Source organism: Aptenodytes patagonicus, chromosome 1 (assembly GCF_965638725.1).
Source record: "Aptenodytes patagonicus chromosome 1, bAptPat1.pri.cur, whole genome shotgun sequence".
Lineage (NCBI taxonomy): Eukaryota > Metazoa > Chordata > Aves > Sphenisciformes > Spheniscidae > Aptenodytes > Aptenodytes patagonicus.
Window position 1 is genome coordinate 80,590,753 of NC_134949.1, and position 23,804 is coordinate 80,614,556.

The window sequence follows — 23,804 nt, forward strand, 5'->3', positions numbered from 1 at the left end:
AATATGTGGCAATGTACAGTGCCAGGATGATAGATAGTGTTTGGCAAAATGCTTATGACAGTATGTTTCAATCATACGCAGACTTAATTCTTCTCTTCAGATCTCACTGTTGAACTGGATAAGCCTAAATGAGATCTGTACGTTTTTTTGCCCTTTCTGTCATGGAACAAACTAAATGATAAATAGCACACAAGAGCAAGGTGATTGATAGCATGACATGGAAGGCGTCTTTGTTTTCAAACATTGCAAATGTGTATGCTGATGGAATTTTTTCTTTTTGCTTCTATTTCTTAGGCCTTGCATTAGGACGGGTCAAGTGCCTGACTCGGATTGCCGCCTGGAACACAAGCAAGCTGTGCCCAGATTTCACCATGATGGCAGGTATGTGATGTGTCCTACATACCTATGAGACAGCCTGTTCTTAGTGCTCTACTGGTTTTTTAGAGTAGATGCAACATGCCACCACAATTTCTGCCATAAAGGTAGTTTTCAGTACTTGCTCGATCTGGCAGTCTTAGAGCAGTGCTTCTTGCTGAGCAGAGCTCTGCAATTTCACCCAGAGGTTATCACTAAAGTTGGATTGAATGGCCTTTCCTATAGTTGCTGGGTTTACTTGGCTATATCCAGAACTTTTCTTGCTAAGACATTATAATTTGTCTTCGAAAAGATGTATTTAGTTACTTAGAAAGCTAGGAGAGAGAATCTAGATTTTTAAAAAGGTAATCTATTTCAATTTAATTCAACTGATACAGGAAATAAAAAGGACAGAAAGGTGCCTCAAACACTTGTTTCATTTGTAGAGAAAAAGGAGTCTGTGCAAACTTGAGTAAAGAGTAAATACAAATTTGAGCTAGGAACGATCTAACATTCACACACATGTTTACAGATTTTTTTCATTGCATTATTTTCTTTTGCCTTTATTTTGAAATTCATGGCTTGTTGTGCCTTTTCCCCTAATTATGCATCAGCTTTTGATGGAATGGCAATGAAGTATGAGGAGGATCTCTTTTTTCTTTTTTTTTTTTTTTAATGCCTCATTTAACAAATATTTCTCATGCAGCTTAATATAAAATTTAATGTAATATAAAAATTCTGTCTTTCTTGTGGTTCGGTTCATTTGCCTTGTAAAGAAGACATAAAACATCTTTTTCACAAACTACATTTTTCTCAGAACATTTTTAGTCATGTTCTTCCCCCAGTTGATTTTTTCCATGAATATCCCTTTCTAAAAGTATGTGCCTGAACAACAATCAAACAAATTTGATTATCGTCCTAGAATATGTGCAGGTTTTTTTTCAGACCCTCATACACCTTTTTGTTCTTTATTATTATACTAGATGAAAAAGATAAAATATTTTTAATGTTAAGGCAGAATAAAACATATATAAATCAATTAATTAAACATTACTCATCTTTGTTACAAAAAGTGGTCAGTTTTGTACTCCTAGAGCTCTGTAAAGAGCAATATTAATAAAAATGTGTTTTCCATATTTTTTTATATAAGATTTTTCAAGAAAGGCTGGGTCTGGTGTTCAAAAAGTCAGATTTCAGAATCTAGCCACCTCTGATACCTCAGATTGGATGTAGGTTTTCGCTGTGTCTTTGCAGTCATCTGGGGAAATCAGGATAGTGATAAGCTGTTGTAGTAACAGAAAAACCTGAGATATCTGTCGCGTGGTTTTAGCCATCTGAAAGTTTCGTGCCTCCTTCTGAAGTCAGGGGTAAATGGCGACCCATGCTATCCTAAAGTAGGTGCTCTCAACAGGCAGAATGAGGTTTGCCTTTGGAATGGCTGACTACAGAAAGAGGTGGAATGACTGGCTTGGAATGGATGCCTAACTATAAAGGCGAGTTTATATGCCAAACTTTTTGACTGATCCAGGTAACGAGGTGAATCCCACTTTGTCTATTTCTAGGTTCAGGCTCTCAGTTATGCTTTCACTTTGTTGTTTTAGTAAGATGTTAATCTCAATGGAATTGTTTGTATTTACATCATATAATCTGAAAAAAATATTCTTTCCCATTTTATTTTCCTCTTTATTCTCATATTTTTCCTGGTTTATACTTACTCATTTTCCCCAGTTGAAAGAACAGCAGAAATACAAAATGCAGATTTACTTGTACTTGAAATCTACATATGTATGCTTATAAGATAAAGTAAATGTTTGGACATGTTTCACACATCAAGAGTGCATAGTTTCCTTGGTGATGTAATTCATATTGGTTGTATATTCAGCTTAGTGGTATGTGTTCAGCCTTGAAGTATAGACATCTCTGTTATATTCAAAACTGTATTGCAAGCCTTAACTGATTTCAAAGTTAACGTTCATACTATAGTGTTGCATTTATACTATCAGTTGCTGACTGGTATGAAGGGTTTCTTGAAGTGGTTAGATGATCATATACCGATTCCATCGTCAAGAGTAAGTTGTTATTCTTTATCCTAAGAGAAGACAAAACCTGTTTACAAAAGTAGAGTGAGTGCCATCTTGATGCTAAGTGATATCATGGATAATAAAGTTGATAGTATACGGTTCCTGTTACTTCAACTGAGTAAATCAGGGAGCATTGTGACCCCCTGGGTTCATGTTTTTTGTGCTGTTTGGGATTCTAGCTCAGTAACCAGGATATTGACAAGGGTTTAAAATACACCACACATCTGTTTGCAATTGCCTAATTTTGATGGTGGATTTCCTGAAGAGTTATGGTAATATAAAGAATTGTGAGAGGATTAAAAGATTGTTGAAATTTCCAGCTAGCTTTCTCTTACTGTGTTTTCTTTTGGATTCATGCAATCACTTGCATTAAGGTCAGCTGTTTTTAAAGTACTTACAGGAACAGATTTTTTGAGTTACAAGAGTCTTTTGTGATGACTCTAAATGTCAATAACTCACTTGTTTAGCATTAAATGATGAACATATACAAAGATTCCCAGGCTAGCTAACTAGCTAGAACACAGAAATGGATTAGCTTTTGTGACTGCAGAAAAATAATGTAACAACAACACACAATTAATTACACATTTCAGCACTATAAATTGGAAGAGATGTAGCTAATAGATTGCAGGACTGCTTGTTGACTTAATGAACATATCAGGAGTGTTGACACCTAGGGACTAGTGAACTGATAAATTGAAGATTATCTGCTTTTTCTCAATCTCTGGTCATTTACTCAGCAACCCACACATTACTGGTCTGCTGTTACTAGGTTCTGGCTTTCTAGGACACGTGGTGTTTTTTTGTTTGTGGGGGGGGTTTCGGTTTGGTTTTTTTTTTTTACAAGACGAAAGATTGGGCAGTGCTTCTGATGGCCTTTTTTTCAGGGTGTTGATTAAATCTGATTGTAAGTTACTAGGAGAGTAGCTATGATGTTGATCCTGTCACTTGTTGAGGGATTCTCTCTCATCTACTGTATGTCATACTGGCAGGCTCAAAGAACTTGGAGAATTCTTTTACAGCCAATGAGAATATGATAAAAAATTAATAGTAGAGGGAATAAAACGTTCATGTAAGTAGGAGAGCTGTAAACCTAGCCATATTTTCCTTTGCTGTGCTTTTTCAGATATCTTTTCCAGTGTTTTTCGCCAGTGTGTTCCATTGCTTCCTCCCCCTCCCCCTGTCCTCACTCTTGTATAACCTTGCCTTCCTGAGGAGCTTTGTATTTTCTTTTTCAGCACATTCATAATCGTTTCCTTGTCTCATTTCTGTCTCCTTGCTTACATTCTTTCCCTGCTCCTGAGACCTTTAAACTCATTCTCTTATGAAAATTAGCTGCCTATTTTTTTTCCGTTTCAAATGAACTCCAAGCCATTTGTTCTGTCCATCAGCCTGAAACCCACAGCCATCTACTCACTGATGGCCAGTGGTGGCAAGTTTGGGACCAGGGGGAAGGGTCAGTGTCTTGGGCTAGTCAAGGGAATTAGCAAAGTTCAAAAACTGCAGCTTCTTTTTTGGAGGAGAATGAATGTGGTAGGTCTCCTTATTGTTGTTTGTTTGCTCAGGTGGTATGGACTTCATATTTTGACATCTTTCTGTCTCACCTGTGAAAAAGGTATCATGGGCTGTATTCTTGAGGGGCTAGGTAAACACATAAAAGAATTCAGCAATTAACAAAACTACTGTATCCTGTATTGAGACATAAGTGAATATAATAAAATATTCCTAGTTAAATGATAAGAGATCTGTGACAGCTCTCTCAAAACATGTATTGTATAAACTGCTGGACATGCTTGACCAGTAAAAAAGAGCAACATGTGTGATAACATCTTTCCAGCTGTGGTGCTGCAAAGCATATCAGAGTACCAGACTACCTCCTGGAGAAGCAGGAATCGATTTTAAGCTAAAAATCTAAGGGACTATTTTGTGTAATGGCAGAAGATTCATTAAAATATGCTGTAGCATGAATTTATAAATTTAACATGAATGAAATGGTAGACTCAGATTCAAGTCATGTATAATATGATGCATATTCTTGTCACAAAAAATGTACCTGCATTAAAATAATTGATGGCAAAAACAAAGGCTGTGTTCATGATTTCAGCAAGGGAATTACCTATCTTGCCTTGTAATTGTTAAAACTTTCTAAAGGGCCTGCCTCAAATTAAGCATAAATGAGGTAACTGACATCTTTCTCAAAGAGTACTAGGAAACACCAGTGTCAGCTTCCTTTACCCTTTAGTACAATCTTTGGATGACAAGAATTTTTACAACCGAGGATTCTTATTTTTGAGTGTGAGAGTATGACATCATACATTGTCCCTTGTGCTTAGGAAGTTCCAGATAATTACATTTTTTGCTACCTGTATTTGGCTTTAACCTTTGATAAAATACTGTGTGTGATTGCCACCAGACAGGGTGTGCCTTTCTAACAATGCTTCCCATCACTGTAAAGTTAATGTCTTATTGTAGCCTGTTAATGATGTTTATGTCCAGTTTTGCCTGCTCTTTAACATCATTCTGCGCTAACTGAATGACTTCCGTTAGCATCTTTGAGACTTTGGTTAAAGGTTTTTTTCAGTGTGATCTGTTCAGTATATATTGTAGCACTCAATTACATGTTTGGAGGAAGTAAATTTCTTATCTGGGGCTTTGGAAAGAGGCTTCCAAGAGCTGCATTTCGATCAACTTAGGAAGCAAGGAGAAGAAAAGTTCAGTAGAGCTTCATACAACATTACAGGTTCATGAGGACTGAGGAGAAAAGTCTGATTACCATGTCGAAGAAGGCTTATCACAGGGAGAGTAGACTGACTGCTTCCTGTACTTCATTTTCATTGTAATCTCTCTAAAAGAAGAAATTACACCTAGACCCTCTGAACTGAATGACTCTTGCAAGTCCATTAGGATGAATTTCACAGTGAAAAAAGAAATAAGACACAGTCTTGGCATTTTCAAAAGACAAAATCAGGTTATTAGTACCTCAGAGTGAATACTGATAATATTACTGGCTCCCATCTAGAAGAACACTGCTTCGTGCATTAGCATTCATAACTCTGCTATTTCATGCTCTGCTGAGTTTTTTTCCTCTTCCATAAAACACTCCCATCATGTGAAAGAAAGGTGGACTCTGGAAAAGTGATGGGGAGGGACCACAGTGCTAATCTGCAGCAAAGGTCTGGGTTTTTTTAGTAGGATTCCTCTGAGTGCTGGGCCCAGGTTGATGCCACCACACTAGAAGCTGCAGCCTCTCTCCTATTCCCAACCGTCTGTTTCACATGTGGATTTAGGGAATGCTAAGGGTGCATAGTGTTGTAGTCACATGATATCTAGGTTTAATTGCAGAGAAGAGCTGGCTGAAAGCCATTTGCATGTGTCCTATTCTCAGTGGGGAAGGTGTGACTATTTTATACCTCAAAGCGGAATTTCAGTTTTCTTAGTTCATCAGATCCGCTATACTGTCTCTCTGACTGACTTGAGTTACTCACAGTTCTTTTTGGGAATCTGTGCTTTATGGTGTATTGTGTTTGAAGAAGGTACTTCTAACACAGAGTATCTTGTAGTAAGACTGCAGCAGTGGAAGGAGGGAATTGAATAGCATAGACTTTGCGTAAATAGTATTACTCATTAGTGACTTTTTCCTAGTAGTAAATATAACACAGTTTTGGAGCATGAGGCTGTTTTTGTTAGTGTTCATCTTCATTCTTACATTCTTCAGTATTTGTGTGCTTTGCCTGTCCAGGTCAGAGCTGGTTTTATAGGTTGGTTGGAAAAGAAACCAAAACTACCTCTTTTGGCACTGGCTTTTAACTCTTGAAGAAGTGGCACATATTTTGCCATGCTTTTCCTTCCTGCCTGCTTTTCCAGACAGACTGCGACTGAATTAAACCACTATAGCTGTAGAAAAAACATTCTAATGACTAAGTTAATGCACGGTATTCCTAAATAACTACAGAGCAGCTCCAAATCTGCCACATGCCCCAAAGAAAAAGAAGTTTAGGATGGAGCCTGCAACGTCTGCCATCCTGTCTGCCTCTCTGGTAACAGTTTCCTGTCTGCGCTCGCCCAGTTGCTGTCTACCACCAGCTGTCATATCTGAGAGTCAGTCTCCCGGGTTTGTATGTTGGGTTTTATGCTCATCTCAGCCACCAGAGAGCCAGAATGGGAAATGAGAAGAACTTGGAGCTTGTTCACAATCGTGAAGCTTCTTGTCTGTCTCTGGAATTACGGAGTTAGAAAGCCAAATCTCCATTTTGGTGGTTCATTTCCCGTCTTTGATGTAAGAGCTGTAGAAAGCTCAGATCAGAAGGCTATTACTGAATTTTTTTTTTTCCATCCCATCCTGCCCTGCTGCCCCCCATGTGGGACAATCCAGACTGGCAGAATTACACTTGTTTTCATATTTAGCTGTAATTATCTTAAATTAACATTTTGCTTAGTCAAAGCCCATGAATAATCAATTGCGCTCTCAGAAATGTCTCTGAAACACTGAGAGTGGGGCTCAGGTGCTTACACATAAGCACCTGATGACCTTTTTTTATGGCCTTGGGTATGTGAGACATCTGCAGAGGTCTGGCAGATATGAAACACACTTACAGGAGGTCTGGCAGGGCATACTGGGTTTTTAAAAATGGCAATAGACACCTATATTTCAGCACCTGAATCGCGCTTCTCTTGTCACTCTGTCAGGTTCACATTCTCCTTCCTGACACTTTTAAAAGTTAACCCACAAATCTTCGCAAACATTTGTAGCGCTGCCAACAAGGCTCCTTTTAGCCCAGGGTGTGCTTGAGTTCTCAGTATTGGTAACACCCCCAAGCTCACACACAGCCTAACACAGACCCTGTGTAAGGTTGGTAGCCAGGTGTCCTGGTCAAGCCTTCAGCGCACTTGCCATCTTTTTTACATAACACTGTTATTGTCTCTTGCTGTTATCTGTGACCACTTTTTATAAAATGGGTGGCAACTCTAGTGGCAGTTGGACCTAACGTGGGGCTCCCAGCATTCTCCACCAATCTAGCAGGTCTTCTATACTAACATGGATGGCAGCTGGCACAGGGCAGATGGGCATCTGTGTCTCAGGGTTCGCCCACAGGCGAGCCCTCCATCCCGTTGCCGTACAAGACTGCCAGTTGAGCAGTTGGGCCTTCATCATTCCCCTGGAGCAGCACCTAGGGACTGGCTGCCATTTTCCTTTGAGGAACTGTAGAGGACAACTTGTGTCAGCCAGAGCTTTGAAGTATATCTTCCTGCATCTTTCGTTTAAAATGTGCTCACAGAAAGGTCAGAGCAGCTTACAGACTGTATCCTGAGTCCAGTATTATTTGGAGACAAACTACAACAGTAAGGGTTTTTTGATAGAAAAACACAAAACCACTGAGGTCACCTGGTTGAGAATGGATAAAAATAAATGGTTTGAAAACAAATCTCCACTTTGCTTAGTGTGTCACTGAAGGACAAATCTTTTTCTTCAGTCTTGTTCTCCATCCAGCAACTGGATGGCTTTTGGGCTTGCAATGATTTTGACACTTACCATGCTGGGTCCTCAGAGGAAAGTCAGACTTTCTCTCACATCTGAGGCCTGGATATCTTCCTGTTTCTTTTTATGCTGCAGGCTATCTGCATGCTGTGTTTCTCATACTCCCTCCTGTTTCACGTGCACTCTGCAACCTTTCAGCAGTTGAATGGTCAGTGCAACTCAGAAAAGGAGAGATTCCTGCACCTTCCATCTTTCCCCAGAGGTATCCATCTGACCCAAATTGCAGTACCTGGCGCACAGCAAACAGGCATTTTTATCTCTGCAGCTGCGCCCCTCCAGCAAAATGTAATATTCAATAATGAAAAATACATTGTGAACAAATGAAGCAGATACCTCTACCATCATCAGCTGATTTTAGGAGCTAAGGTGGTTTTTTTAGTTCATAGTAAGTAGATAACACCTGTTATCAAATGCAGTGTGTTTTAATTCCTACCAGAAGTCAAGAGCTTACTGAGTGTAAGACATCTTTGCTATTCTCAAAAAATCCATGAGCAGAAAGACTCTCCTCCGTACACTGCTCCCAAAAAGCAATATTCCATGGCCTCTGTGGTCATTTGATATCTGCCCAAGACTCTTTATGAAGAGACTATGTCTTGGCCCATCTTGAAATAAGTTTAGGTGGTTGCACACAGAAACTTAATGACAGAAAACCAAATACAGGAGAAAGTTCTCCAACTCTTAACAGTCCAAAAAAAGTCCCCATCCCTTCCTCTGCACTGTGGGGGCTGTATTTCACCGGAATATTGTTAACAAAGCTTGACACTGACAGCCTGCTCGCTGTTCTCCTGGTTTAAAGTGTATATTCAGGCTGGTTTCTGGAGATTCTGTGAGAGAGAAAAGTGCTGTATGACAGACATACATGGCCTTTTCAGTACTAGAGAAGATAAGGGAAGTTGGAAAAATCATTTAACATCAAACTTTGTGGTTATTATGTCTGCTGCACAATTTGTGATGTTGTAAATCATGAAACAAAGAAAAAAGATGACAACTCTATGAGAGATTGCACAGACTTAGTCTGGCCTTTGTTTTATTCTTTAGAGACTATTCTCTGCCACATTCTGGTTGCTCCTGTTAAAGATAATTTTTTAATTTTTTTTTTTTTCAGTGTCAGCACTGTCAGTTCTAAAACTAATCTCCCAGTAAATCAAGATGCTCTATATTTGAGTGCTCTGCTGTCTTAAAGAAAGCCAGGAGGACTTCTCTCTGTATATCACTTAACTTGATCTTACAAAGAACATCACTGAATATTACTGGAGTGGCTCCAGTAAAAGGGAGTAGCACCGACTTTGGTCAGGACTGTTGCCTGTTCAAAAAATAGAGGTGTCAACCATGCTGAGCTCTGCTGATTTGCAGATGATGGGAGAAGGGGCGTGCCAAGCAGATAATTAGCACAGCTGGATTTTGTATCTGCTAGAAACAAAATATAGTCAGATACAGGCATGTAAAGCTGGCTCATACAGCACACGGAGCTGCTTTTTTTTGTTTGAGCTCAGGTATAGGGGGTATGCAAGCAGATTCATGTTGCGTGGCAGTACTAGATTCAGTGTTCAGCCAGCAGTTTTGAGGCAAGAAGGCCAAGGTAGTTGTTTCCCTAAGAAAAAGGAGATTATGTGTATGTGTGTACACGCACATATGAGAGAGAGAGTGCATGTGCAGTAACTACATACTTTGATAAGCCCTCTTCTAATAGGAAGAATAAGGCATTGTCTAGTTCCACTTGTCGCATTTGCCATATTTCTTTCCCTAATATCTTATGGGATTTCTCTGTTATGCATGATATTTTCCTCTGGTAGCATAAGTGGTCCAATAAATAAGAGGACTGGATGTCTTGCCTGTGCTGTGATGTTCTTGAAGACATGCATAGGTTATAGGTTGCTGAGATAAGGCTTGAAGGACGTGATGATATGGATTGTGTCTGATGAGAACTGTAGGAGCGGACATAGGTAACTCCTGGTTAAAGGCGTTCCTGGCTTTGAGGTCACCTGAAAGGTCTTGCCAATTAGGCTAATCCTGTAACATCTCCTAAAGCCCAGTCCAAGAATTGGCATATCATACCCTGCAGGGGGTAGGTATTTATCTATTTCTAAGGCTGAACTAGCATGTAAGTTGCAGAGGGAAGAGCTGGATAAATGAGGGGCTGTTGGTTCAGTGTCCTCAGGCTGCAGAGCTCAGAAAAAGTAAGGAGACAATGGGTCTTATGGTGAGAAGTAATGAAAATTTTGCCAGGACAACAGTAACTTTATGCCTTGTCTTAGAAGAGAACCCCTTTTACCAGGGTTTATGTACAATAGCTATTGAGCTTAACTTTTTGATAATATAAGATGTTTAGCTTTTCAAAACTATGCTTTACACATCCATAAGACTTAAAAGGTGCAGGAAGAAAAAACCTAAGTCTTAGTATATCTCTACAACATTGTGTTTGCTTATCCAAAGGTACACATTAAAAATAGTATTATAGTATGACAATAGAAACTTGTAATGGCTTTTCTCTATGGTAATATTGTTTTCTTTTTCTTACCAGCATTATTTTAATTTATTAGATCGGGATTGTGAATTTCAAAAGTAGTAAGATACCTGCCTTTTTTGAAATGGCTGTTGAAATTGATTGACCAGCAACTGGTCAATCTAAATTTAAGCTAAATTTTAAAATCCTTATTCATTATTAATAGGTGTTGTTAAATACTTACATTCAGTATTAAATTCAGTATTAGCTTTTATTTGATACTAAAAACCAGCATCGCATTTTCTTGTGTATCTCAATGACTGTTCTATCATTAATGAAATACAGCGTGGTTCTGCATACATACCTCCATAGAGATAAGATTTTGAAGTATAGTGGCAGCAGGTAGAGATCTTCTGAACTGTGAGGTTATCTTGCAGAAGAGAAAATGGTGACAGTTCTGGCAAGTATGTGGCACCAAGGAGAACTGCAAACTGAAGCCAGTTTATTTCCTGTCACGTCACCTGATACAGCAGAATTATAGTTACTTAATACTTCTGTCACAAAAGAGGCACAATAGTAATTTATTCCAAGTGATACTACTTTGGTTACATCGAACAATTAAATTTTATAGAAGCAATGAAGCAAACCAAGGTGGGAAACATTTGCTATCCATTTTTTATTTTTGAAGTGACATAAATACAGATCTGATGCAATTTGTGAACTGTGCTATAAAAATAGAAGAATAAATGTCAGCCTTCTAATGTTTCATTTTGATTTGGGAAGTTTGAAATATTAATGTTTTTAGGTTCATTTAAGGTACGTATTTATGAATTCCTACCCATGTTGCCAACCCTTCCATGCAGCATTTGTACTGGGAGCTGTATTGCAAATGTTTCTAACCCATTTAATGCTAAATAATACTCAAGTTGTTAACAGAGAATTTCTTAGCTGTATAAACGTGCTATTTGTTGTGTGTAACCTGATACAGTTAACAACTTTTTTTTACTTCAGATAAAGACACAATATACGAAGATTAAATAACTAAGTGTTAAAGCTGAGAGTAAAATAAACGTAGAGATTTACTTGTCCTAGAATGGAGCATTATAAACTAGAATTTCAGAATGAAGGGAGAAACTGTAATGTGACAGAAGTAGTATGTGGTTAATACATCTAAGGCCATGCAGCTAAACTAATTAAATTAGGGTATTTAATATCCTGTCATGGCATAATTCCAATGCCTGTTACGTATTTTGGTGCAGATTGTTCATGTATATTCACTTTATTCCCCACTGTTTTGGAATATTCTCCTTCTCTTCTTCCATTTAACTAAAGTTACGTGTAAACACTAAACACGAAACTCAGAAAGACAGCTGTAATGATATTCCTGGTGATTTAATAGACAGCACAGCTATCAAACACTGATGCCCAAGGCTAGAATTTGCAACTAAATCTGCTAATTAGGTTAAGAGCTAAAATATCAGTAGGTGCCTATCTGCATCTTTAGGCACCTAAGTACCTTTAAAATATAGCCCCTTAGTCTCTCTTTCATTTGTAGAATGGCAATTATAATAATTCCTCACTTTGCAGTTATACTATGAAGACAAAGATTGTGAGGTGCCTAAATACCACTATAAAAAGGGGCCAGCAAACAAGAGGATCGTTCCTAAGTCTCAATCTCTTTTATTCTTGGTTAAGCCAGCCTGTCTTGCTGACATTATGGTGTTTGTACTAACAACTCCATTACTGGTAAAGGACCGCTTCATCTTTTTTAAAGCATAATCCATATAGCAAGAAGTAGTGTTGAGATTCAGAGAAGGCTTATGGAAGGAGCACACTGCATTTTGCATTGTGTGTTCTTAAATGCTCAATATTTCTTACTGTCTTATAGGCCACCATTTTTACATGAGTTGAGGTGGAAAAATTGTGAATCTAATAATTGCTCTTAAAATAGCTTTCGATAGAAGTGGTTTTGTACTGTGCTGGTTGTCTAAGCATGATTTTATATGGACATTCATTGGGATTTCATTGTGCTCTTACTAATTCCATGACAGCAACTATTGCTAGCATTGTGGTTTTCCTATCTGTCACATTACTTTTTCACTGTCAAGAGATACAGGTTACTTATGTTTAATGACTATTTGCATGGGGGAAGCTGTAAGGAGTATCTGCTTTACATTTGACTCTCCTTCTGGAATGGCAGGATTTTTTCCACAGCAACTCACGAGCCTGTTTGAAAGAAATACGGTTTAAAACTAAACTAAATGGTTTTAGTTCACGTAAGTGCAGTAATAAGCAAAAAATGAGAGTAATCTAAAATGTCCTGAAGGATTTATAAATGTTTCCCTGTCTGTGGCTTATCTGGGAGGATTGTCTTCATAAAAGAAATACAGTTAGACTGCAGATTTTTATAATGACTGTATGAAATTAATGGTTTGTTTTAAGGATAGATTAAACCATATTCTCCTCGTTACACTGTTATAGATCTAGAATGATAAATCTAGAAGTATGTTTTGAAGATAGTATTTACCTCAGATTAATTCTAGCATAATTAATCTGTAGCTGGAAACAGAATATGGACAGTTATTTTCACTATAGGAAATAAATTTTTTTTCTTCTCTAGTCATGGGGCCTTTTCTCAAAGAAAGAAGTTATTTTGATAATGCTACATTAAATTTCCTACATTTAATCAAACCATTTGAAGGTGGTCATTAGGTTGCTGGCCATTTTATATACAGAAGGAGCCAGTACAGATTCAAATAACTTTATGGAAGAACTAGTAATTATTTTAATTACAGCAGCTACGTTATAAGTTACAATAAAGAGTTAGTGCACATTCCCTTACGGATTTACATGCCCACATCTGCATTTTAGAACATACTTCTGCACATGAATAGTTTGGTTATTAATGGGAATAAAAAATTATATTCAAGATTTTTAAAAGCTGATTTTAAACTTCAAAGTAGGAGTTAATTTTTTAAAAAGTTTGCCAGCAGCAGCTTTATAGTTGAAAGAAATACAAAGATTTAGTTTTGCAAAGTCCAAATGAAACTCTTAAATAGAAAAAGAATACTATGTGAAAAAGTCACTAAGATGACTATTGTCTCCTAATATGTGCAGATAGAAAACTATTTCCCAAAGGTTTGCAGAATTGAAAACTGCGTCTTCAGTGTACATGATGAACATGAAAAGTAGGATGGATTCCTGCATGACAGGCTCAATCTTTGAAATACGAGACGACAAATCATTTCATTAAACCAATTAGTTGGTACAGCCTGGGAAATAAATTAAAAAGTGCATGTAAAAAAAATGCAATCTAGAAGTTATCCAAGTAGGTTCCTAACTGGAGAGCTTTGATAGAGGGGGAGGTAGACTAAGTAGAACTTGAAGGGAAACTGAGATTATTCCCAAACACTGAAACAGGAGGCAGCAACAGAGAGTTGGGGTTGAGGTGGAAATAAGAAAAGCAACCATTTTTTTCATAAGGATTTTGAAGAAATATTCTAATGTCGTTTTGTACATCATTTGATTAATATGTGATACTCTTAGTTACTTTGTCAGGAAAGTTACTTAGAAAAAGAAAATAAGTATTCATTTTGCAAACATAAAAATTAATTGGAAGTGCAGAGAAGCTCCTAAGTAAAGATATATAGGAATGAAAGAGATTAGTTATATGAGGGAGGACATAAATAATGACAGACATAATAAGAAATATAGAAATGAATTAGTGGAGTACAGAAGGTGGACTGGGAGGTTTTTTTCCCCTGTCATCAGTATAAGAATTTAGCAACATTCATAACACAATGAAATGTTATAAACAAAATATTGTAATTTTTTTCCTTTTAAACATAGTCTGCAGTTAAACTGAAGATATTTTTGAATTTGAGTGTGCAGAGAATATTGTTGAAACACAGAATGAAGTTATGAAAATGTCGATGGCTGGTGGTTCACTGATGTGCAATGCCATACCTCTGTTTTCTTCAGCTGAGGATGTGTCTTATAGTGCTTAAACATGTAGTTACTTAAGAAAACAAAGGAAACTGTGGGATGCATGCAGTATAAAAGCTCTCTACTGCAGGTCTAAATCAGATTTAAAATGAGCAAAGAAAAAAATCTACTAATGGCAATAGACTGTACCCTGTTTGGATATTGCTTTTTGCTCCAAAACACTGGGTGACCAGTGTTGGAGACGGCATTGGAAGAGTAAGGCAGTGCTACCCTTACCTGCCACAGTGCTGAGGCTTGTGACAGTTTTCTCCTTAGGACTGTGAAGTGTCAGATTGTGGCCAGGCCAAAGGGGCGATCTGGCTGTGTAACACGCCTGCACCAGCCTGCCGTGCCCTGTGGGATAATGGAGAGCAGTGGCTCACATCTGCTGCTCTGTTTGCAGCCCCGTACCTTGCAGAAATAGCAGCTGCAGCTGAACGGAAGCCAGTTCCTACAGGGCGGGTGAGCCTTTTGAATACATTTGTCTAATCATGCAGTCCATTTACTCAGGCTGTGAGCGTCTTCCCAGGATTGGATTCTGAGAGAAGTTTTGCCCTTTTGTTTTCGCATTCAGTGTTTCGCAGCCAATTCAGCTTTGGCTACTTCAAGGCCTCTAAAAAATCACTTGAGTCTAACAATGGCTCTGGCAGAAACCTCTCATAGTCCACTTTTTCCCTTCTGGTCTATGCAGTGTGAGGCTGACCTATTACACCCCACCTCTAAGTCTGTATTTGAGTTGGGTTTTTGTTCTCACTGAACAGACGGAAACAGGGCTTAAAATAAAAATTTCAAGAAAGGTATGTCAGAATCAAGATTAGAGTCAGCCCTCATGTAAGTGACTAACTCCATCAACTTCAGTGAGTAAGTGCCTCTCCTGGGTTGATCCCTTCTTCTTTGCTATGATGTTAGGCATATTTGCTATAATCTGTCTCTTTCTCCCCAGAGAGGATTTTCCCTTACATATATGTGTGTGTGTGTACATAAATAAAATTAGGATTGATATCTTGAATATCAAGCGACAGTGTATATCCACCCAGTTCAAGATGTAACTACTTAGAGCAGTGATTAAAGATCAGTGTTTATAAAGAGTATTACCTGACTGTAACAAAATTGTTTTGGGAGATTTATAGGGTGTTGTCTGGTGGGTGATGGATCAGTGCAGGGTTGATACACTATTTTGAAATACGTGCTTGTCTCTGTATGTATATCCTTAAAGAGAATAAAGGAATTTCCTTTGCAGGTAAAAGGAAAAAGAAAAATAAAAGAAAAAAAGAAAAAGATTGTAGCTTCCAGAAAATTCAGAGTAGGAGGAATTTGAAATCTGTCAGCAGTGGTCGTGTTTGGAGATTTAACAAGCAATCCATGAAATAATGTTCATTGAGCTAGAGAACAGCAATATCTGGTAAAGAATGTCCAGCTTGAACCTTTAGAGCTTTCACTGCCCTGCTTTTCTTTTCAAAGCATGCTTCTTAACACTATGGCAAAACTTGAATATTGTTTAAAAAGTATTTTTCCATTCTCTGTTTGCAGACTATATAGCATCATAGAAAGTAGGCTTGAAAGACCCCCAGATGTTATGTTGGCCACTCCTTTGCGCAGAGAGAGGATAAACTGCACTTACTTCATTCCCAACAGATGTCTGTCTAACCTGTTCGTAAAAACTTCTAATGAGTGAGATCCCACAATTTCCCTGGAAAATCCATGGCAGTGCTTCACTCTATTAATCCTTAATTTTTTCTTTTTTTTTTTTTTTCTTCCCCCCTTCCCCCCCCCCCCGAGTAGCCTAAATCTCCCTACATCATTCATTTTATGTGATGATCTGGAATGCAGTGCTATTTGCTTTTAGAAAACTGTATGAGCAACTTGGCTGCTAGATAATTGTTCAGTTACTTTGGCAGTCTCATACTTCAATCCTGCAATAGGAAATTCTTGCCAGTTCTTTGTGATTTTCATGTCTGTCTCATGATACTTGGTGTTCTTCCTGAAGCTACAGTTACTGAGTCACAGATCTTCACTTTTATTGCAGAAGGAAAAAAATTCAAGTGCCCCCCTCCCGCCGCCAGAGGAAAATGCTTGCAAAGGCTTTAAAAAAATAAAAGACAAACAAAGGAATTGGCAACCAATTTTTTTCGAGTTTGCTTTATAAATTTTTAGGCTTTTTAAATGCTTGGGCTGCTCATTATTAGATGTTTTGATCCCACACTTATGTGAAGGTCTGCTAACTTGCCTGGGTTCTGTGCAAGCACAGCAATCAGCCTAGAGAAGTGAATCCTAAACCTTGGTAATTTGTAACTGCAAAAATATCTTTCTCCTGCTTGCAGAATCAGCGCTCAGTTGAATATTACGCTGTCCTGTAGAGCCTAAGATTAACGGTTAATAAACTGTATTTTATGAAACCATGGGAAACGCTGTTTGCAATCATAGCATCATAACAATATTAAATCATGATAAGGAGTGTAGTTTTTAAAAGAATTGAAGGTTGAAATGGTTCAGAAAGTTTGGTAAACAGGGAACTGTACTACAAAAAGGAAAATACTGAGATAACGTGTTCAGATACGACAGATCGTTCAAATCTTTCAAACTCATTTTCGGGAGGAATATGGGAGGCATTTTCCTGCTTTGTCACATTTACGCACTTATTTTTAAATATGAGTGTTATGTCATTTTCAGACATTTTTCACGTAGATGTTACTCTTTATGACAAATAAGATAACCTCATACATGTAACAAATGCTGTTATAAGGATCTGTGACTTAAAAGTAATGTTTAGGATTTTATAGATCTGCATTAGACTGGAGTTGCTTGTTTAAGAAGAGTTTTGCAAAGTTCTTCAGAAAATAATATTAAGGAAGGGGTAGAGGGGAGAGAAATTCCAACTGTCCCTCAGTTTGTGTATTATTAACACATACCAGATGTCTCTTTTATAGGATGGATTATGAGTTGTGACCAAATGAATTTTAGTACAAAACTGGAACTTTTCAAGCTAGTGAAATATTAAATACTTTATGTATTTTGTCTGTGTATCACTTGTAGATTGTTACGATGCTCAAAATAGGTGTTTTTTGTTGTTTTTTTTTTTTCCCCTCCCCCTGCCCCAAACCAAAAATACATCTGGTGTTTGTTGGCTTTCTGCAAATGACGGCTGGACTTAGTGGCTTTGACCCTGTTTCATTGTGATTAAGCTTGTTAAGATTTTATGTTTTTAGTATCTGTTTTACAACATTTTCATTACTGTGTATTTTATTAAGGTTCAAGTGGTTTGTATTTTTATGGTTGCATCTGGTCTGTATAAACCCTGCTCCAGTTTAAAAAGCTACTTGTCTCAGTACTGGACATGAGGGAATTTTGAAGGATAGTGGAATGCGTATGTGTCAATCATATGTTGGTACCTAGAAAATCTTCTCCTAGCTCATAATAATCTTACTACCTAAAGTATGGAAAAGGGTGTGTGTGTCCATCTTCGTGTCTTTTTGTTTGTTCATATTTGCATGTATATGTTTCATATTTCCACATTTAAATGTTTTGCAATGTTTGTCTTGAAAACAAGAATAACTATTCTTGAAAGGTGGTTCCGAATGCCATCGGGGTAAGTTTTATAATCCAAATATGCTATTGGATTAATATATTTTTTTAGTAAGTGTTTAAGAAGAAATCCTATCTATATCAAAGTCAGTGACTCTTGAGTGTAGCTTCCCATGAAGATGATACGATGTTTTTCTCTCAATAATCATGCAAGTTACTGATTTGCTTTGGTGCTCAACTGGCTGCATGTTGTATAAGCTTCTCCTACATATACTATTTGATTTGATTTATGTTTAAACAGAAAAAAAAAAAGGATGCTCTCTTATTTTAGTCCCACAGGTTATTATATTTCTAAAAAGTAAAATAGAACTACAAATGTAAACTAAAATAGCATTGTATTAAATAACTGCATAAATATACTAAAGACTGTAAATGCACTGAAAAGAATGTTTCCCAAGTCTTTCTTGTTTTTATTATCATATCCCTTTTCAAGTATTTGTTCTAGAGCCCTGAGAATTTGATGGCATTCCTTACCTTAACCAAGACCTGACTTTCTTTAGAGATCTCTGTTCTGTAAAGCGTTTGCTGAAGTACTGAAATACTTCTAATGCACCAGGATGGCAGTTTGCAGAAGTGCACAAACATTGAACACGATGAAACATTCAGCATTCCCTCTTTAAATTATTTTCTCTAAAATCTGGTAACATACCTGAGGATGCAATCAAGACTTCGCTATGAGATCTGATGTAGACTCCTCATTAACTGCTGTATCTGAACTTTGCATCCTTTGGTTGGCTCTACCCTGGCTCCTATGCATCAAAAATAGCCATTCTGCATCAGCTTTTCAAAAAGCAGATTGTTCAAATCTTGTTGCTGTTAAAGTACTCTTGAAAATTATAACTCTTGCTCTTACCTCACAACTCCACCACAATTCTTAGTTTATTATTTCATCATTTTTTCCGTTTGCTCCTCCAGCACTGACTGCCTGTCCATACCATTAGTCCTTCTCACTTTCTCCTACAAGAGAAATGACTCGAAAGTATTTCAATATGCCCTACATATATAAACACATATACATGAACATACATATATTTGCGCACACAGATGAGCACACAAAGTTTTCACAAACTGTAAGATGGGAGTAAAACGTATTCATTGGTGCTGATAAAGAAGTTGGACTGATAGGGCTCTGGTGGTTTTTCATTTCCACTTTACTTGGTTCTTCGGGTCAGTCAGTGCACTCAAGATTTGGAGGTGGTCTGTATCAGCAAAGTCTCTATCAGCCTCACAACTCAAAAAAGGCCCTTTGCCTTTTGAAGGCCCTTTTCTGAAGAGCCTCCTGACTTTTTAGTAGAACAGTATTTCCGGTGTTGAGGCAGCAGAAACACTTCCATGCAGTCACGCTGGTGTAGTTCAGCATGTACTAGGGAATGGAAAGAACTGATGGAACGGCTGAATTGGGAGACGTCACAGAATGTGTGTTTTGTTTTGGATATAGAGCTGTGCAGATGCTCCATTTGTGTTAAGATCTACCTGCTTTTGGATCGCTTCAGTTATTTTGCATGAGCGGGTAAAACGTCGGTAACAAAAGCTTTTGTGGCTTTTAGCTGGGCAAAATTATAGCTTAATTACCTGATGCCTCACTGTGGTCCATGGAGTATGAGAGAACTCAGTTTCTCATGTGCTTAGCCAAATTAGTGAGACTAAGAAAGGGCTAGTTTGATGCCTTGAAACTGTGAGATTATTTTCACAGTACAAAGCACGGCAGTTCATTTATGTGCACCTGTAGTTTGAAAAGAACAAGTTTGTGTCTGCAAAGTTTAGATCTTGTTGCTACAGGACAGACCTGACAAGAAAAAGCAAAACGAAGGCTAAATAAACACATGCAGGCTCCTTGAAGAACTCTCAGTGTAATCCTTGGGACAGATCTGCATATATTGAACTTTAGCTAGTGGTTATTGAAAAGAATGTCTTGCTTCTATAGAAAAATTTAATATGTACATCTGCAGGCAAGGGGACAAAACAAAGGTTCCCTGCGTAAAGGTTGAAGATATTTTTTGTAATTTGTTTTGTTTTGTGGTTGTCCCTGGAACTTATAGAAAACCAATTGTGCTGTCCCCTATCACTGGTGAGCTACGTACAACTGTAATCCAGGGGCTAGCCAGCATAACTTTTCAGTTTAAGATCACTTAACTTTTCTTCTTAGAAAGTGCTTCTCTTAGTTTTAGAATACAAGTACTATTTCAAAGGGTTTGCCTATGTAAAACCATTTTCCATTTTTTGCATTGCTTATGCCTCACCTATTGCATAAGCATGATATTTTATAATTTAGTAGATAGTAATGAAATACTTCATTATTACTTTCTTAAAGTAGAATGTTAATTAAAAACAAGTTAGCGTAAAAATATTGCACATTGCACAACTTACTAAGCTTACATTTTTTGAAATTATATTATGTTGCATTTTATTTATTATGCTCTTAGGTCATGGGATAACATTGTACTGCTCTTGTGAATTTTATCAGAAAATGCACAAAAACCTCAAGAGGAAGTGGTTGCATATAAACTTCAAGATACAGTATTGTACTTTGACAAGAACGAATAAGAGATTCAGAAAGTTTTACTAGTGCTCGAAAATGTTTTTACAGTCTCAATGATCTGGAAAAAATTGTAATTTTTAAAAAGATACTAATACTAAATGCTGTATTGTCATGGACAGCATTTTAGAGGCACAGTTTTTCCGAGCCAAGAAAAGTCATGTTGATCGCTAAATACAGGCCGTTGATCCTGAAAATTTTTGACTTGGAAGTGTAACAGTACCTGATTGGTTGGCCAAGAAACATGGAAAATAAGGTTCATATTGTAACAGTGGTAAGTGATACAACAGGAGACGATAAAATGTAGAATAAATATGCTGCCAGCAGATGGCAGTAGAATGGAAAAAAAAAAGGCACATAAATATGAGATAGTGGACAAAAGAACTCTGATTTCTAACAGCTTAGTTTCACTAGCTGATTTTGACTATGCAAGGTAAGTTAAGGTTTAATTAGAAAGGGGAAGTGTCCAAGGCATGCTGACTTTTGATATATAGCCTTGGACTGCAAAGAATTCTACTGTACTTCTGTAAACACTGATTTCTGGTGGAAGTTTTAAGAAAAGGTTATGTCTGAACACATTTACACTAGTGTTTGTCTATAAAACTTCTGACGTTTCACTAGTCATATAATGTGAAGAATTATTAATTCTGATGTCCTGTTGAAAAAGAACTCATTATAGCAGAGGAAAGTGGAGAGGCGTTAATTTTATTTGGGGCTGTCAACTTATGCCTGGTTCAGAAAAGAAATAAAGCCTTTGAGCTGGTTCTCTCTGCACATATCTTAGTTAACATTTGATCACTCAGTGCAAGAAATTGCAAATAACTTGTATGCCGTGAATGCGTTTGGTATTTCTTTTTCTTTGGTGATGTGTGTGTGGGTGGGTGGGTGTTCCCAGAAGAGGAACAAGGAGGAGTGCATGAGGTTTAATTTTCATCTTTATCTTAAAATCTGCTTTAGTACCATCTGCACTTTAGGGAGAATATGCAGCACTGTCATTGTTCTGCACGCTTTATGGTGTTCTCTACTATGAACTTTTATTCTTACTGAAGAAGACACAGGATTGAAGCCATAAGTATGTGCCTTTTCATGGTGTGTGTGTATACAGTTATTTATACTATATTTGTGACTTACAGTGTTGCCAGGCATGGCATTCCAAAGTTACATTTAAAAAATGGTCTGTAAAGAGGATTTGAGGCATAGACACAAAATTACCAGGAACCCACCAAAGATGAAGAAGGTAAGGGGGAATGTTATTACATCTATTTTCCTTTTTAATTTTTCTGTTTTTGAATTTGACGGGGTTTTTTTTGGAAACAAGATGTATGCATTTAAAATTAAAAGGACTCTGCTAAAGGTAAACTGAAGACTCAGGAATTGTTTTAAACCTCAGTCTGCACTGTATAGCCTTCTACTAGTTAGCTGGTGATTTTTCTGTATTGCTTTGTGCAAAGTAAACAGAGTAGGAAACTTATCTCTATCTACCTGTGTATCTATGTATATCTGTAGATCTGTGCAAATTGTTTATGGATATCTTGATTTATATGGCACAAGCTTATGCCCTGTTGAATTTTTGCTTACTGAGAGTTCAGTTTTGTGAGGTTTTAGAAGCTTAGCATGATGTATTTGTGGGGTAAATAGCTTGAGAGAGATACCAAAACCCCTCTGTTTTACTTAACACATGCTCATCTTTTGCATGTGTTATTTTAACATTTGCATTGATTGTGCTACTATTCTAGAGATTTTAAAATGTGAGATTTTCTTTTTGACAGGTCAAATCATGTAGAACATATTTTTTCACAACTTCATTCAGTTCTAAAGGCGTGCAATGAAGTTGCTTGATTTTAATTGACCCCAGAGTCATTTTAAACAAGTTATAATCCCATGCTTCAGACAGATTCTATTGTTTAAAGCACTTTTAAAAAGAAATATCTTTCGGTAATTAAAAACATTGCTTGCAGTTGGGTGGCTGTCTTATTGATGTGGTGAAACAGTAAGGGCCTACTCTTACCATAATAGAGTAAGCAAGACACAGGGAGTATCACACTGCAGTTTAGTAGCCACAGTGTAGATGAGCAGCACAAGTCTGTGTTTCTTGCAGTTGAGTGTTTTTGTAGTGTTAATTTGAAATACTGTCTTATTAGTTTATTATCCATATGGAACTGGCACTCTTTAAGTCTAGAAGCAAAGAAACAAGTAGTGGAAGTTGAGAAATTCCATTGACCCAGTTAAATATAATTACAAGGTTAGAATTGGGGCCAGGATATTTGAGTTCTGCATGTAACATTTCACTGCTCAGCCCCTTTTGAATGGCATTACCTCATCTTGCATCCATTCAGGAAAAGCGTTGCAAATCCTACAAGAACAGATCTAAGTTATCCAAGGTCATTGTATGAACAGAACGTGGACAATTCTTTTCACATTTTAAGTTACAAGGGGATGCTTAAAAATACATATGATGCAGCATTTTATCTATTAATATTAGTTTGGTTTGGGTAAACTACATTTGTCAGACGATTCTTTTGCATTGTCTTTCCCACGTGTTTCATGTGTCAGGTGCAAGTGAGTCTGATCAGCATCTTAGGAGGAAAGAAAGTATAAATATGCTAAGGTGCTTTGTAAAGTAATGGCTTTATGTAAGCAAATGACATCAATTGGAACAAATTACATACTGCCTCCAATGATGTAATCTAGAAAGTTTGAATTGCTTTTAATGCTTTCAGTCTGAATAAATTCCTTTTCTTTTGAGTTATTCCCAGTAATCAGCTTTTATATTGCAAGCAGCAGGCTTGATCTCTGTTTATTCCTTCATTTTGAAAATTTTGTGATAGAAAAGGCAGGTAAAAAAAACCCCCACATTGTATGGAATTATTAGTAATTCAGAAATATTTGAAGGTTTAGATTTTTTTAAAACATTGATAAGTGAGCTGGACCAGTATTCTTTTTTAATGTGCATGTTTTTATAATGCCTGTGAATAGTGACAGAGATAATAGGCTAAGTATACAATTGAAAAATTCAAGCCAGGAGTTTTTTTCTTTAAACAAATCCATATTCATTTTTCTGTATATAGACATAAATATCAGTGTGATGAAATGAGGCAGTGAAATAACATATTGTGGAAAAATACAAATGAATGTACAAATACAGATTTTCAGTATATGTAACAGGTGACTGTGATTAGAAATACAAAACATGGAATTTTAAAGTGCTTGCTAAAAATTAAATGGAAGCTTTGATCTTTCTTGGATATTTTTTAGATCTTGGAATAATACTTATTGCCATTAACAAAA

At 37.1% G+C, this 23,804-nt stretch overlaps 1 long non-coding RNA gene across 1 annotated transcript in view; it reads left to right on the plus strand.

Annotated features, from left to right (window-relative positions):
• Window positions 1-23,804, plus strand: part of LOC143163293 (uncharacterized) — a 146,705-nt gene that overhangs the window by 38,165 nt on the left and 84,736 nt on the right. Inside the window, exon 2 of the long non-coding RNA XR_012995878.1 lies at window positions 295-381. This is a non-coding gene — a long non-coding RNA (uncharacterized LOC143163293). The remainder of the gene's footprint in view (window positions 1-294; window positions 382-23,804) is intronic.